Source organism: Euleptes europaea, chromosome 8, assembly GCF_029931775.1.
Source record: "Euleptes europaea isolate rEulEur1 chromosome 8, rEulEur1.hap1, whole genome shotgun sequence".
Classification (NCBI taxonomy): Eukaryota; Metazoa; Chordata; class Lepidosauria; order Squamata; family Sphaerodactylidae; genus Euleptes; species Euleptes europaea.
Genome location: NC_079319.1, coordinates 68,296,535 through 68,310,043, shown reverse-complemented (window position 1 = coordinate 68,310,043; position 13,509 = coordinate 68,296,535). Strand labels below are relative to the sequence as shown.

Here is a 13,509-nt window from a genome sequence, read left to right as displayed (position 1 = left end):
TTGTTGGGAAAACACAAAACGAAGTCCGGCCGCTCCGTTAGATCGAAGTTTTCCCTCCCGCCTCTCCCCCCCCCCTTTTTAAAAACAATTTTTTAACAGCACTTTTTTTTTTTCAGACCGTAGTTTTGCAAACTAGAAAAGGGCTAAATAAAGAGCAACTTTCCCCGGACGGAGATAAGCTCCGCATTTCACGATTTTAAATGAATTTAGGATTTTGTAAAATGCCTTTGAAATAGAAGCCGAATTTTTCTGTTTGCCTCTCCCTAACTTTCCTTCCCTAACTTCTCACCAGCAGCTCAGGACTCGAAGGCAACTTTTGAGTTAGCAGCAGCAGAATATTTTTTATTTGGGGGGGGGGTCCCAGGGGAACCCTCCCGCTGCTATTTCTTTCCAAGAAGGGACGGGGGATGGCGGGGAGGATAGACCTGCAGTGCAGCCAGAATAGGTGCGCTAGAGGGGATGTTTCCGTGCCAGGAGGCATCAGATTCCCGCGCCTGCAAAGGAAAGGGGTCCAGGTGAAAGCCAGCAACTGTTAGAGAAACCTCCAGGCGTCGAGATGGGGGGATTAAAATGCAAGCGTTTGGGTCTCCCGGAGACTCTCTCGAACCGCCCTGCATTTGGCCGCGATCCTAAGCCCGCTTTCCCGGAAGCCAGGCCCGTTGCAATGAAGTGGACCCGCTCGCCGTGTAAAAGGGTTCGAGTCCGGATAAGCCTAGTGATAGATAGATAGATAGAAATAGATATAGCTCTCTTTTCCAACTGAGCTGCCTTCACCCAGATGTCTCTTTCAACCCAGTTCGTATATTTGCCCGTCCGCTTTTCCCTTTAAACTTCAGACTCGTGCGTGAAGATTTCGGGAATTTCCCAGCATCACAGAGGATGTTTTTTTTGGGTTTTTTTTGATACGATTGAATTAAACTTTACTTCCATTTTTAAAAAAGAAATGTCTGTGAACGGCAGCTGTTCGAAAGACTTCTTTCGCACATCCTTCCGATCACCGACGTTCACACGCCGATTTTGTAAGAGGGGTGAGAATCTCTACAAGAAAAATGAAGAAGAGTCGGGGGGGGGGGAGAGGAGGAGGAGAAAGAAAGAAAGTCACTTTTGAATGTTGAATGACCAACCGAGTTTTACGGAGATATAAACACTACATTTGTATCTGTCCGCATTTGCATAGTCTTGAGTTACTAGTGACCCATTTCCACGGCGTCTTTTCCCCCTCTTAACTGTGCAATCCTAAAGAGAGTTGCTCTAGTCTAAACCCATTCATTTAAGTGGGTTTAGACTGGCCCCACTCTGCAGTCCAAAAGAGAGGGACTCCAGCCTAAACCCATTCATTTCAATGGGTTGAGACGGGAGTCACTCTGCAATCCTAAAGAGAGTTGCTCCAGTCTAAAAACCCATTCATTTGAATGGGTTGAGTCTGCAGTAACTCTGTGCAGGGTTGCATTGTTGACGTATTTTGCAGGGAAGGGGGAAAGACCTTCTGAAACCGTGAAAGTCCTCCAGCTCTTCTTTAAAAAAAATAAAATAAAAAACAACAACACCCCACTCTCCCTCCCCGATATGGTAGAAGTGGGTCACCAGAGGAAAGCCTTTAACAGAAAGGTCACGCATCCTCTTTAACTCACACCTGCTGGCGCCCCCCCCTCCTCAAGTCCCCTTCTCCCATAGGGCAGCCAGAAGAAGCGGACTCTGCCAACTCTGGCGGCTTCCAACTTGGATCTGAGACGGGAAAGCACCAGGATGGAGAGAACTGGGAACTAACTGCACGACGCTCCCCTCCCAAACCAGAAACTTTCCTACTGCCCTTTCGCCTCCCGGGCGGAATCGAACCCGCGAAACGCCTGGCTGCGCGCAAAACTCGCTCCGCGCGTAGATTAGCCCCGCATCCTTACGCGGATTACAGCCACCGGCACCGGTGTATAAAAATAGACGGACTAATCTGGAAAAACCCAACAAATCATGCACGTGTGGAGACGACTCCTTATCCCACGTCTGTTGGACGGGGAAGCATTAAATTAAAAAAAAAACGGGGTGGGGGTGGGGGAAAGGAGCCCCCCATAATCAAACCCAAACTTGTTCTTACTCCCCCCTCCTCCCGCAATTAAATCTAATTTGTTAATCGCCCTTCCCTCTGCAAGGGGGGTTTTCCCCTTGCAAAAGGAGACGCCTAATCATTTCGTCTGCCTAATAATAATATTTTACCAATTAGTACCATAACGTGAACGGGACGCGCCCGATTAAGCGGCTCCCTTTCCCTTTGTGGCGTGGGGAAACGGGGTGGGGGGTGGGGAGCCGATCTGCCCGATTGATTTCTCAAGGGGGGCGGGTGGGTGGAGGAAAGCCGTGTGTGGGGGGGCTTCACCTCCCATCTGTATGTGCCTCTCCGCTTATGTCACGCAGCACCGAGAGGTTCCCCCGTCCCGGACCCTAGAAAGACAGGCTATTTATGCATGGTTTTGCCGCTCTCTAGAAGCATGTTTCCTCCATCTAAATGCTCAAAACTAAAAAAAATAAGCCCTCCGTGCAGAGTTTTGAGAATTCGGAGGGAGGAAATGTGCATCTAGAGAGTGGCACATCCAAGGCAAAACCTCCCGTGCATAAATGGCCAGAGATTCACGTGTACAGAAGGTCGCTCCTGCATTTCCCGCAAGCGTAACGGTGCGCCAGATGCAGGCTTTTATTTTCTCTTCCCCCCCCCCCACTCTTGGAGGCAGGTGCGTGTCTCCCCCCCCCCACGCCTGGGTTTCGCAGGAGCTCGTCCCTCCCGTCTGCTCTCCCGGGCCCTATATATATATATAGGTATATATATATATGACTAGATAGATAGATGACTAGATATATATATGAGACTAGATTAATATGATTATTGCTAAGAGGAGGTAATTGATAACATCAGCTGTCACTCCGGAGCAATCAGGATGATAAATGTTTCCGTCGGAGGGGGATCTGCGCGGGGTCTCCCACCGCTTCATCCGAACGACACGTCAAATGCCAATTATAAAGATGTTTCTTTTCTGCTACCATTTTTTGGGAAGTGGGTGCGTGGGGGACTAGGGGGGACGGAGAGCGCCCACCGACCCCGTTGTTCAGGGTCTCCCCCAAGGCCTCTTTCGCTGGGTCAGTTTCCCTGCCTTTGATCCGGAGCGTCCTCCGATTGAAACCGACCCGAGCTGCCAGACGGGAAACGGAGCTGCTGGGTGTCCTTCCTCCCCTTTCGCCAAAACTGGGATAAAATAAAAAGGAAACCAGCCAGGCTGCCCTGGATTACCTCGTAGTTGCACATCCCATAATAAACCAGAACAACCCGGGGGGGGGGGACACCACTCATCCGCCTAACCAATATGATGTATACGTATATCATGTAATGTATATAATATTTACACCCCGCATCCAGATGGAGAGTTCTTACACAGGAACCGAACCTAATCGAGGGGCCGAGGCTCGCCCTTTTGCATATTCAGGTCCTTTATGCACGGGAGGTTTTGCCTTGGATTTGCCCCTCTCCAGATGTATATTCCCCCCCCCATCCGAATTCTCAAAACTGTGCACTGGGGTGTGTGTCATTTTTGAGTTCTGAGAATTCAGGTGGGGAAAATGTGCATCTAGAGAGGGGCAAATCCAAGGCAAAACGTCCCATGCATAAATGGCCACAGACAACACATAGCTAACACCATTGTCGCTAGATACATCGGGGGAGGGGGGAGAATATATACGTCTAATACCAAAAGATATGGGGCATAGATGCCCATAGTCTGTTACTGGAAATGACCACTGGGATGTGTTATATATAGATATATAATCTACCTATGCATTCACACACACCTAGGTCAATTCTCTTTCTACGGGGCACCGTCTTTCTCTTTTTAAACAATCACGCCCGTTTATATGTTGTTTCTAAGGCGCAACTTAACATTGCAAGAGTTATAAGTATAACGGGAGCCCTCCGGTAGGAAAACTTCGATTCCTCACTGCCGCGGATACTTTCCCCCCTCCCTTTCAACCCCCCAAAAAAGATTATTATTAGCTGGTATTAATAGATGCACAGGCCTCAAAAGACGAAATCAGCTATTGATAATTGCAAGAAGTCTACGGCAGCTACTGTATCGATCGTCTTGTCCCTTATTCCCCTGGTATGGGAGAGATAAGAAGACACACTCTTTAGTGCAATATAATTTCTTTTGACCTATCTGCTTGCTACAGACTTATGATGAATAGCCAGAGTGGTTAAAGTCCTTTATCACGAAAGTTGCCCCTTGATATAATATTGATTCTTTATAACTAGCTCCAAACACAAAAATCAAACTGTCCACTTGGCCATCATCATCATCAATATCATCACAAAAGCTCCGGAATAAAGATCAGTCGAGGACGGAAAACGCTTTCTATAATCTGCCCTCCTAATCTTTATTTGCTGATGATGAAAAGGGGTGGGGGGAAGGGGTGGGGGCGGGGTGGGCCGGAGCGGCGTGTCATCTATACAAATACCCCCCCCCCCAAAAAAAAACCCAAGAGGAAACCTCTTTTTTTTCCTCCCGGGGAGGGGAATCCAGTCGAAGGGGGCAGCGGAGAACAGCCCCCTTCGTTCTGCCTTCGCCTGCTAGGCTGGTGGTCAGTTTCAGAAACTCCCCACCCAGAATGCGTCCATCCTGCTGGATGCAGAAAGTTCTCCAGGCAAAACCAGGCATCTGGGGACAGTGCCTGTCTGTCTGTCTCCTTTTCTTTCTTTCTTTCTTTCTTTCTTTCTTTCTTTCTTTCTTTCTTTCTTTCTTTCTTTCTTTCTTTCTTTCTTTCTTTCTTTCTTTCTTTCTTTCTTCCTTCCTTCCTTCCTTCCTTCCTTCCTTCCTTCCTTCCTTCCTTCCTCCCCTCCCCTCCCCTCCCCTCCCCTCCCCTCCCCTCCCTCCCAGTTTCCAACGAAAGGAGCCCTTTCCCTTTCGCGGTCCTTAGGCAGGAACAGCCGTGCCTTCCCGATCCCATATCTATAGAGCCATCAATAAATAGTTGGACGTGGCAGATATGAAACGGGGGTGGGGGGTGGGGGGTGATTGGTGGCGGCCGGAGGGCCAACCGCTTCCCGGCAATGCGTGGAAGGGCTTGTCTGGAAAAGAGGGGGCCCAAACCCACGTGCGCGTCTCTGTCTCTCCCGGCCAGCCCCCCGCCCCCAGGGTGTTTCTTTCCGGGGCGGCATTCACAGGCTCCCCCAGTCCTGCCAAGCGCGCAGCCCCCCGGGCGGGGGCGGGATTCCTCTGGCCGCGATCCGGCGCGGGGGAGGGACAGGGGGTCGCCGCGGGCGGATGGATCAGCTTGAAGGGGCGTGCGGAGCCGAGGGCCATTGCCAGGCGGGCGGGAGGCGAGGGGAGGGCAGGCGAGTCGGGCGGAGGCGGCTTCCCTTCGCCCGGCCCGCCGCGCCGCCGTCCGTCCGTCCCGTCCGTCCGTCCCCTGCCTCCCTGCCTCCGGCCTCGAAGGGCCAGGCCCGCCGGCCGCCCCTCCCTCCCTCTCTCCCTCCCTCCCGGGGTCCTGCCCAAAGGCGAGGAGGCGCCTTTCGCCGGCCGCAGCCTGCAAGGAGCCCCCGCGCCGCAGCCGGAGCCGCAGCAGAGGCGGTGGGAGCGGAAAGCGGCGTGATTGGCAACGGAGAGGGCCGCGGAACGGGGGGGGGGGGGCAGCCCTAGGCACGCGGACAGGCGGCGATCGGCCTCCGGACTACCTCTGTCCAATCTCTTTCTTTCTTTCTTTCTTTCTTTCTTTCTTTCTTTCTTTCTTTCTTTCTTTCTTTCTTTCTTTCTTTCTTTCTCTCTTTCTTTCTCTCTTTCTCTCTCTTTCTCTCTCTTTCTCTCTCTTTCTCTCTCTTTCTCTCTTTCTTCCTTCCTTCCCTCTCTTTCTCTCTTTCCCTCTTTCCTTCCTTCCTTCCTTTTCTCTCTTTCCCTCTTTCCCTCTTTCCCTCTTTCCTTCCTTCCTTTTTCTTTCTTTCTTTCTTTCTTTCTTTCTTTCTTTTTCTTTCTTTCTTTCTTTCTTTCTTTCTTTCTTTCTTTCTTTCTTTCTTTCTTTCTTTCTTTCCTTCCTTCCTTCCTTCCTTCCTTCCTTCCTTCCTTCCTTCCTTCCTTCCTTCTCTTTCTCTCTTTCCTTCCTTCTTCCTCCCTTCCTCCCTTCCTCCCTCCCTCCCTCCCTCCCTCCCTCCCTCCCTCCCTTCCTTCCTTCCTTCCTTCCTTCCTTCCTTCCTTCCTTCCTTCCTTCCTTCCTTCCTTCGAAACTCCCCGGCCAAAGCGCTCCTCTCATCGGCCAGAACGGGCTCCGCGCCTGCCTTCCCTCCCTCGCCGGCCCTCCTGGCTCCCCTTCGCCGCTCGCAGCCAGCCGGCCTCCGCTTCCCCTCGCCCTGCTTCCCCGCCGGCTCTTCCCTCGCCCAAGTCCTTCAGCAACGAGCCCCTCGCCCCCCTCCCCTTCTCCCCAGCCGCTGCCACGAACTTCTCAGCCGATCTGTCAACCCGCTTGACAGCTCCTCACTTCTGCCCGGCTGCTCACCACCAAGGTGGCCCAGGGTGGCATAAGCAGAAGGACCTCCTCCCCCACACCCACTTATATACCTCCCAGAGATTAGGAAGAAGGGTAGCCAAAACCTATAAAACCGGGCTCCGAGGATGAAAAGGGGACGTTTCCTCCCCCCATACCCCAGATGTACCAAGTGGATTCCCTTGCTTGTGGTTGCAATGCTGGAGAAGGCTCACAGAGTTGGCAGAGAATAGACCTGCATTTTTTATATAGTGGGGATCTGGAGGAAAAAAGCAGGGGCGTGGCAGAGGCAGACCCCCCCCCCCATCATGCCAGGGTCACCACTTTGACTAAGGCAAGGCTAAGAGGCAGACTCAAGAGGGAAACAGATCTGGAGCAGGGATTAGAATGTGTACCAGAGACCCAGAAGCGAAGAAGAAGAAGACACCCTGTGATATAGGTGGGGCTGAGAGAGCTCTAAGAGAGCTGTGACTAGCCTAAGGTCACCCAGCAGGCTTAGTGTGGTGGAGTGGGGAAACCAACCCGGATCACCAGATTAGCCTCCACCGCTCATGTGGAGGAGTAGGGAATCAAACCTGGTTCTCCAGATCAGAGTCCTCCACTCCAAACCACTGCTCTTAATCACGACACCACGGTGGCTCTCTAAGCATACCTTCCAATTTCCTATAATTTATATAACACACTGCCAGGATTGCCAGCTTGCCTTTCTTGAAATAATGTCACTAAGCTGTAGTTTTCTTCTTTAAAGGTAGTCCCCTGTGCAAGCACCAGATCATTACTGACCCATGGGGTGGGTGACCTCACATCAGGACGTTGACTAGGCAGATTATGTTTATGAGGTGGTTTTCCATTGCCTTCCTCAGTTCTCTACACTTTACCGACTTCAGAAGGATGGGAGGCTGAGTCAACCATGAGCTGGCTACCTGAAACCGACTTCTTTTGGGATTGAACTCAGGTCATGAGCAGAACTTGGACTGCAGTTTATCGCTCTGTGCCATGGCACTCTTACCTTAGCCACTCAAAAAAGGCAGATCCTAAACAGGCTTAAGTAAGTCCCATTGGGTTTAATGGGACTTCCTAGTAGGAATGCTTAAAGATTTCAGTCACAATCTGAGGGTGTCACATGCATATAGATCCCCAGCTTTCTCTCTTCAGAGAGAGAGAGAGAGAGAGAGAAAGAAAGAGAGAAAACACATGAAGCTGCCTTATACTGGTCCATCAAAGTCATAGACTCATAGAATTATAGAGTTGGAAGGGATCCCCAGGGTCATCTAGTCCAACCCCCTGCACAATGCAGGACATTCACAACTACCTCCCCCCCCACACCCCCAGTGACCAGAAGATGGCCAAGATGCCTTCCCTCTCATCATCTGTCTAAGGTCACAGAATCAGCATTGCTGACAAATGGCCATCTAACCTCTTCTTAAAAACCTCCAGGGAAGGAGAGCTTACCACCTCCCGAGGAAGTCAGTATTGTCTACTCAGACTGGCAGCAGCTCTCCAGGGTCTCAGGCACAGGTCTTTCACATCACCTACTTGCCTCGTCCCTTTAACCGGAGAAGCCGGGGATTTAACCTGGGACCTTCTGCATGCCAAGCAGATGTTCTACCACTGAGCCACGGCCCCTCCCTCTCACACTTTCTCATTGATCACCACCCTCACAGTGCCATCCTCAACAGAACAAAATTTGAGTCCAGTACCTTAAAGACCAACGGAACCTTCCACCTTTGTGAGTGAGATACCAGTGTTTCTCAACTGAAGGAGAAGGCAATCAGATACCAGCGTTTCTCATTGGTACCTGACAAAACGAGTTTTGACTCATGAAAACTTAAAACCTAGAAAATGTCATTGGCCTTTGAGGTGCTACTGGACTTGAAATTTGCTCTCCTACTTACAGACTGTGTGTAAAGTGCCGTCAAGTCGCAGCCGACTTATGGCAACCCCTTTTTGGGATTTTCATGGCAAGAGACTCACAGAGATAGTTTGCCAGTGCCTTCCTCTGCACAGCAACCCTGGTATTCCTTGGGGGTCTCCCATCCAAATACTAAACAGGGCTGACCCTGCTTAGCTTCTGAGATCTGATGAGATCAGGCTAGCCTGGGCCATCCAGGTCAGGGCACCCGTCTAAACCCAGGGACTTCAATGGATTTAAAAGGGTGTGGTGCTTAGGACTGCACATTCGGTGCAGTGACACAGGCAAATAGCGTGCGTCCGCTTTCACAACACACAGAATTTTTCTGAATTGACCCCTCCAAGCTTTGCTTGTTGATGTTGGGAACAGGGCATTTCTCGGCTTGTACCAGGTTCCAGGTTCACCCCCCTGTCATCTCCAGACAAAGATCTCAGAATGGCAGGTATTAGGAAAGAAGGACCAGTCGTCCAAGCCGACACCAAGTGTTCATAAGCATCGCAGCAAATTGGTTAAAAAGTTATTACACCCTCTTTACATAGCGACTTGGTGATGCCCTCTCAAATTAATTGTCTTCTGAACTACGCACAGGGGAAAGTGAGCTAACAGAAGAGAATTAATGCATTGTGTTCAGACACATAAACACTTATGCATTCATGGTTTTTAAGTGTAGGGAGAATAGATGTTTCTAAATGGATGCTTTGTATTGTCCTTTTCTTGATCCAGATGCACATTCATTTAAACACACACACACAGAACTTTGGGAAGTGCTTTAGCTCTGTGAGTGGAGACTGAAAAAGTCCTCTGGCACTTGAACTGCTGGTACGTAGACAAAGCTGATCAAGTAGCCGGGCGGCTGTTTTTATTCAACAATGCATATCTGTACAATGAGCTAATACAGCATGCTATTGAATTTTTGCAAAATGCATTCGTGCTTCCCTTGGGCAGAACGAAGGTGTAAGAGTTGATGACTAACAAAGGTAATATAGATTACAATCAATTCACCTTATCTGGTAAAAAAAAAATAACATTGTGTCAGCAGTGTGAACATCCTCTCATCAAATGACACGATATAATTTGATTAGTTAAATAAATAATCAGCTATGCCCAGACATATAGGTCACCTACTTGCAAATTAGATTACTCTGTTTACTTGCGGGAGGGACCTTGATTAGTAAGTAGTCTCTCCCCCCACCCTTGAGAACCTTCCATTTTGGCTGACAGTCAAAACAGGAATTCTATTTTCTAGGACTTTAATACTTGTACCAAAGCTCGCGTAGCTTATGCATCCTGGCTGTAAGAACTTTTTAACATCCTTATATATTATCTTTGTATCTTACCTTGAAGGTCCCACATGGGGCAAACAAAAACCGATCTCAAAAAAACTTACTTGGGAGTAAGTGGATGCTAGACTATGTTTTATTTCCTTATTTCCTTCTGTTCTCCTCTAAGGGTGTACAACGTTGCTCTCCCTTCCTCCTTTGTATCCTCATGTCAACAGCTAGGTGAAGTAGGTTAAGCTAAGACAGTGACTGGCCTATGTGTCTCCCACCACTGCCACAGGGAACAGAAGAATCCGATGATCATCAGCAAGAAATAGCAGGAGGGAAAAATGGAGGAATTTCAAATCCAAGAGTCTTTGAAATTGCTTTACCAGTGCGATCCTAAACAGAGTTATAATCTTCTGAGCTCTTGGACTTCAGCTGAATTAGAAGCATGTCATTCTGCTTAGGAGAGTTTTGTGGATGTATAGATCAATTCTTTGAAAATTAATGTGAGGCCTAAACTCTAGAAGACACGTGGATCCTAGAGCAAAGTGTACCTGACATCCACAGAAAAGAAGGTAGTGAGCTGAGTAACAGCCATATTATCTGTGCTTTGGACTGAGTAGTGTAGAAACAGGATCATGACAAAAGCACTATCTTTTCTTAAGAACTTAACAAGGTATAGGGACATATGAGGAATAACCATGAGAACCAAGAGAAGAAACTAAAATATACGGTGGAAGGTAAGTGATATTTTTGGTGGTGGTGGAAAGTCATAGCTGACTTATGGTGAGCCCGTAGGGTTTTCGAGGCAAGAGATGTTCGGAGGTGGTTTGCCATTGCCTGCCTCTGTGTGGGCTGAGAGAGTTCAGAGAGAACTGTGACTGGCCCAAGGTCACCTAGTAGGCTTCATGTAGAGGAGTGGGGAATTGAACCCGGTTCTCCAGATAAGAGTCCACTGCTCTAAACCATTACACCACGTTGGCTCTCAGTGATATTTTTAGGCCAGGTATGAGAAAAGAGTTATTGTACACAGAAAAGTTCAAATGAGAGACTGTTAATTGAGAAAATGGTCTTGTGTTGGCTAGAGAGAGGTTCTGTACTTATTAGAACAGAAGTAGAAAAGGAGGTTAGAATAAAGAGAAACTTGGATAAGAAAACCTACTCAGCCAGCGTGATGTGGTGGTTTGGAGCAGTGGACTATGATCTGGAGAACCAGGTTTGATTCCCCACTCCTCCACATGAGCGGCGGAGGCTAATCTGATGAACTGCATTGGTTTCCCCATTCCTTCACATGAAGCCAGCTGGGTGACCTTGGGCTAGTCACACACTCTCAGCCCCACCTACCTCACAGGGTGTCTGTTGTGGGGAAGGGAAGGTGATTGTAATCTGGTTTGATTTTTCCTTAAGTGGTAGAGAAAGTCGGCATATAAAAACCACCTCTTCTTCTTCTTCTTCTTCTTCTTCTTCTTCTTCTTCTTCTTCCTCCTCCTCCTCCTCCTCCTCCTCCTCCTCCTCCTCCTCCTCCTCCTCCTCCTCCTCCTCCTCCTCCTCAACAGTTCTATTTGCAAGTAAGTCCCAGGAAAGTGTTTTTGGTATCACTTCATCACTCCTATATTTTTCAGACAGCAGGTTGGATTTCCTGTTATAAGGAATGTGAACTAGGGGTGTGCGTTTGGATATTTCTGATCTGAAACAGTGTCTGAAATCCCCCTGTTTAGTTTTGGATCACAAATACCCTATCCAGAACTAAACCGGAAACTTCAAGCACTGAGATATATCTGAATACACCCCCCAATGTGAACAAAGAACATTAATAAGGACCGTTTAGATAAACCTCATTAGAGCTATAATATAAGAAGGGGATTTTTTCTTCTTCACATACGCTAAATGATAGATCAATCCAAACTTTGGAGCTAGCTGTTCAGAACGGGTTACAAATGCTTCAGGCCATTTTCACTGCTGAAATAAATATCAAAGAAGGGGGGGGGAATCTACCCATGACACCCATTTCTACTTGTAAGACCCTCACTAGCTGACAGAGAGTCAAAACGAATTTTTCAAACAAAATTTGAACTGTTCATGATACAACTACACAATTGGGCACTTTACTGAGTGTATGTGTATCCTGTGCCTCTGCTAATGTCATGTGACAACACTTTCATTCAAGGTAAAGCAACATGGCAGCAATAGTATTGACTTTCTGTTTTTCTGTCAGTGAAATGTATAAAATGGTTGTGGGTTTTCCCCCCTCCCCTCCCGGACAAAATTGATAAAGTATCACCTCCGCATTGTGAGCATTTACTTCAGTGGTGCATTCAAGCTCTCATATTGTGGGTTGGGCCATTAAAGCAAAACATTCACCATTACCCAGATTTAAATCAGTTGATCAGTCAATCATCCTGTCCGCTTTTCTGTCCTTGCTCCGATTATGGAATCTCAGAAGAAACTTCCCTATATTATCTGAAAGGGAGTCAGGATCAGGGTTTTACTTAAAACCAACCAACCAACCAATCAATAAATATATACACACATATACCCACTGTCACGGTATTTAAATAATTTTCAAGATGTTCCTATGTGTTCTGTAGGTCCACATCTACATATCAGTATACTATAAGAACATATCAATCTCAGATAGATAGGTACGCAGACAGATCTGGGTATTTGGATGTATGGGTCAAACATGGATTCAAACACTTTCTTCCTTAAATGCATATGTTTAAAGCTTGACTTTAGACTGGGAGCCAGAGTGGTGTAGTGGTTAAGAGTGGTGGTTAAGAGTGGTAGACTCTGATCTGGAACCGGTTTGCATTCTCCACTCCTCCAACCCCACCCCAACCCACAAAATGGATTTGTTTCCCCACTCTTCCACATGAAGCCAGATGGGCACAAACAAGTCACACTCACCCTCACCCCACCACCCCAACATACCTAACAGAAGGAAGTCTGATTGTGAAACTGGTTTGATTCTTCCTTAAGTGGTAGAGAAGTCAGCATATAAAAAACTTACTCCTCCTCCTTTCTTCTTCTTCTCCTCCTCCTCCTCCTCCTCCTCCTCCTCTTCCTCATAAACAAATAATACCAGAACCAGGGAGAAGGGGCAATAACCGTTACTGGGGGTATGCCAAATAAAGTCTTCACCCAATGGCATAAGACACCGATACAGGGAGACAGATGGATTTTCCCAGGGAGGGAGCTCCGAAGTTTTGGTGTCACCTGTCTAGCCTCAGATGGAAGGAGCAACTGAAGCAGGACCACTGAAGATAACCTGAGTGAACAGGTGGGTTCATTGGGCAGAAGCCGGTCCTTAATGTATGTTGGTCCCAGGCCATACATGGTCTTACAAGTCAGTACCAGCACCTTTAATTGAGCCTGGATGCAAACTGGAAGCCAGTGTAGATGGAACAAGACTGGAGTGGTATGGTCCGTATGGTCTAGTCATCACTCTGGCTGTTGCATTCTGCAGCTTCTAGACAGTCTTCAAGAGCAACCCCACATAGAGCACACTGCAGTAATCTAATCTAGATGTCAGCTGGGCATGCACCACAGTGGCAAGATCTGCCCAGGAAGGGCCACAGATGGCTCACCAGCCAAAGCTAGTGAAAGACACCCATGGCCACTGCTGCCATCTGTTTATCCAACAGGAGGCCTAGGTCCAGAAGCACCACAAGCTGCAAACCTGCTCTTTCAGGGGAGTGCAACCCCATCTAGATCAGGGGAGAACCCAATTCCTGGGTCAGACCTCCCCCCCACCAGTAGCACTTTCGGTTTGTCAGGATTAAATTTCAGTTTGTTAACACTCATCCATTCCAAAACTGCCTCCAG

At 48.3% G+C, this 13,509-nt stretch overlaps 1 protein-coding gene across 3 annotated transcripts in view; it reads right to left on the bottom strand.

Annotated features, from left to right (window-relative positions):
- Window positions 1–6,431, bottom strand: part of ATP9B (ATPase phospholipid transporting 9B (putative)) — a 233,069-nt gene extending 226,638 nt beyond the window's left edge. For all 3 annotated transcript variants that reach the window (XR_008933488.1, XM_056854816.1, XM_056854817.1), the window contains exon 1: window positions 6,426–6,431. The gene's annotated coding sequence lies outside the window, so the exon portion shown is untranslated. The remainder of the gene's footprint in view (window positions 1–6,425) is intronic.
- Window positions 6,432–13,509: the final 7,078 nt, after the last annotated feature.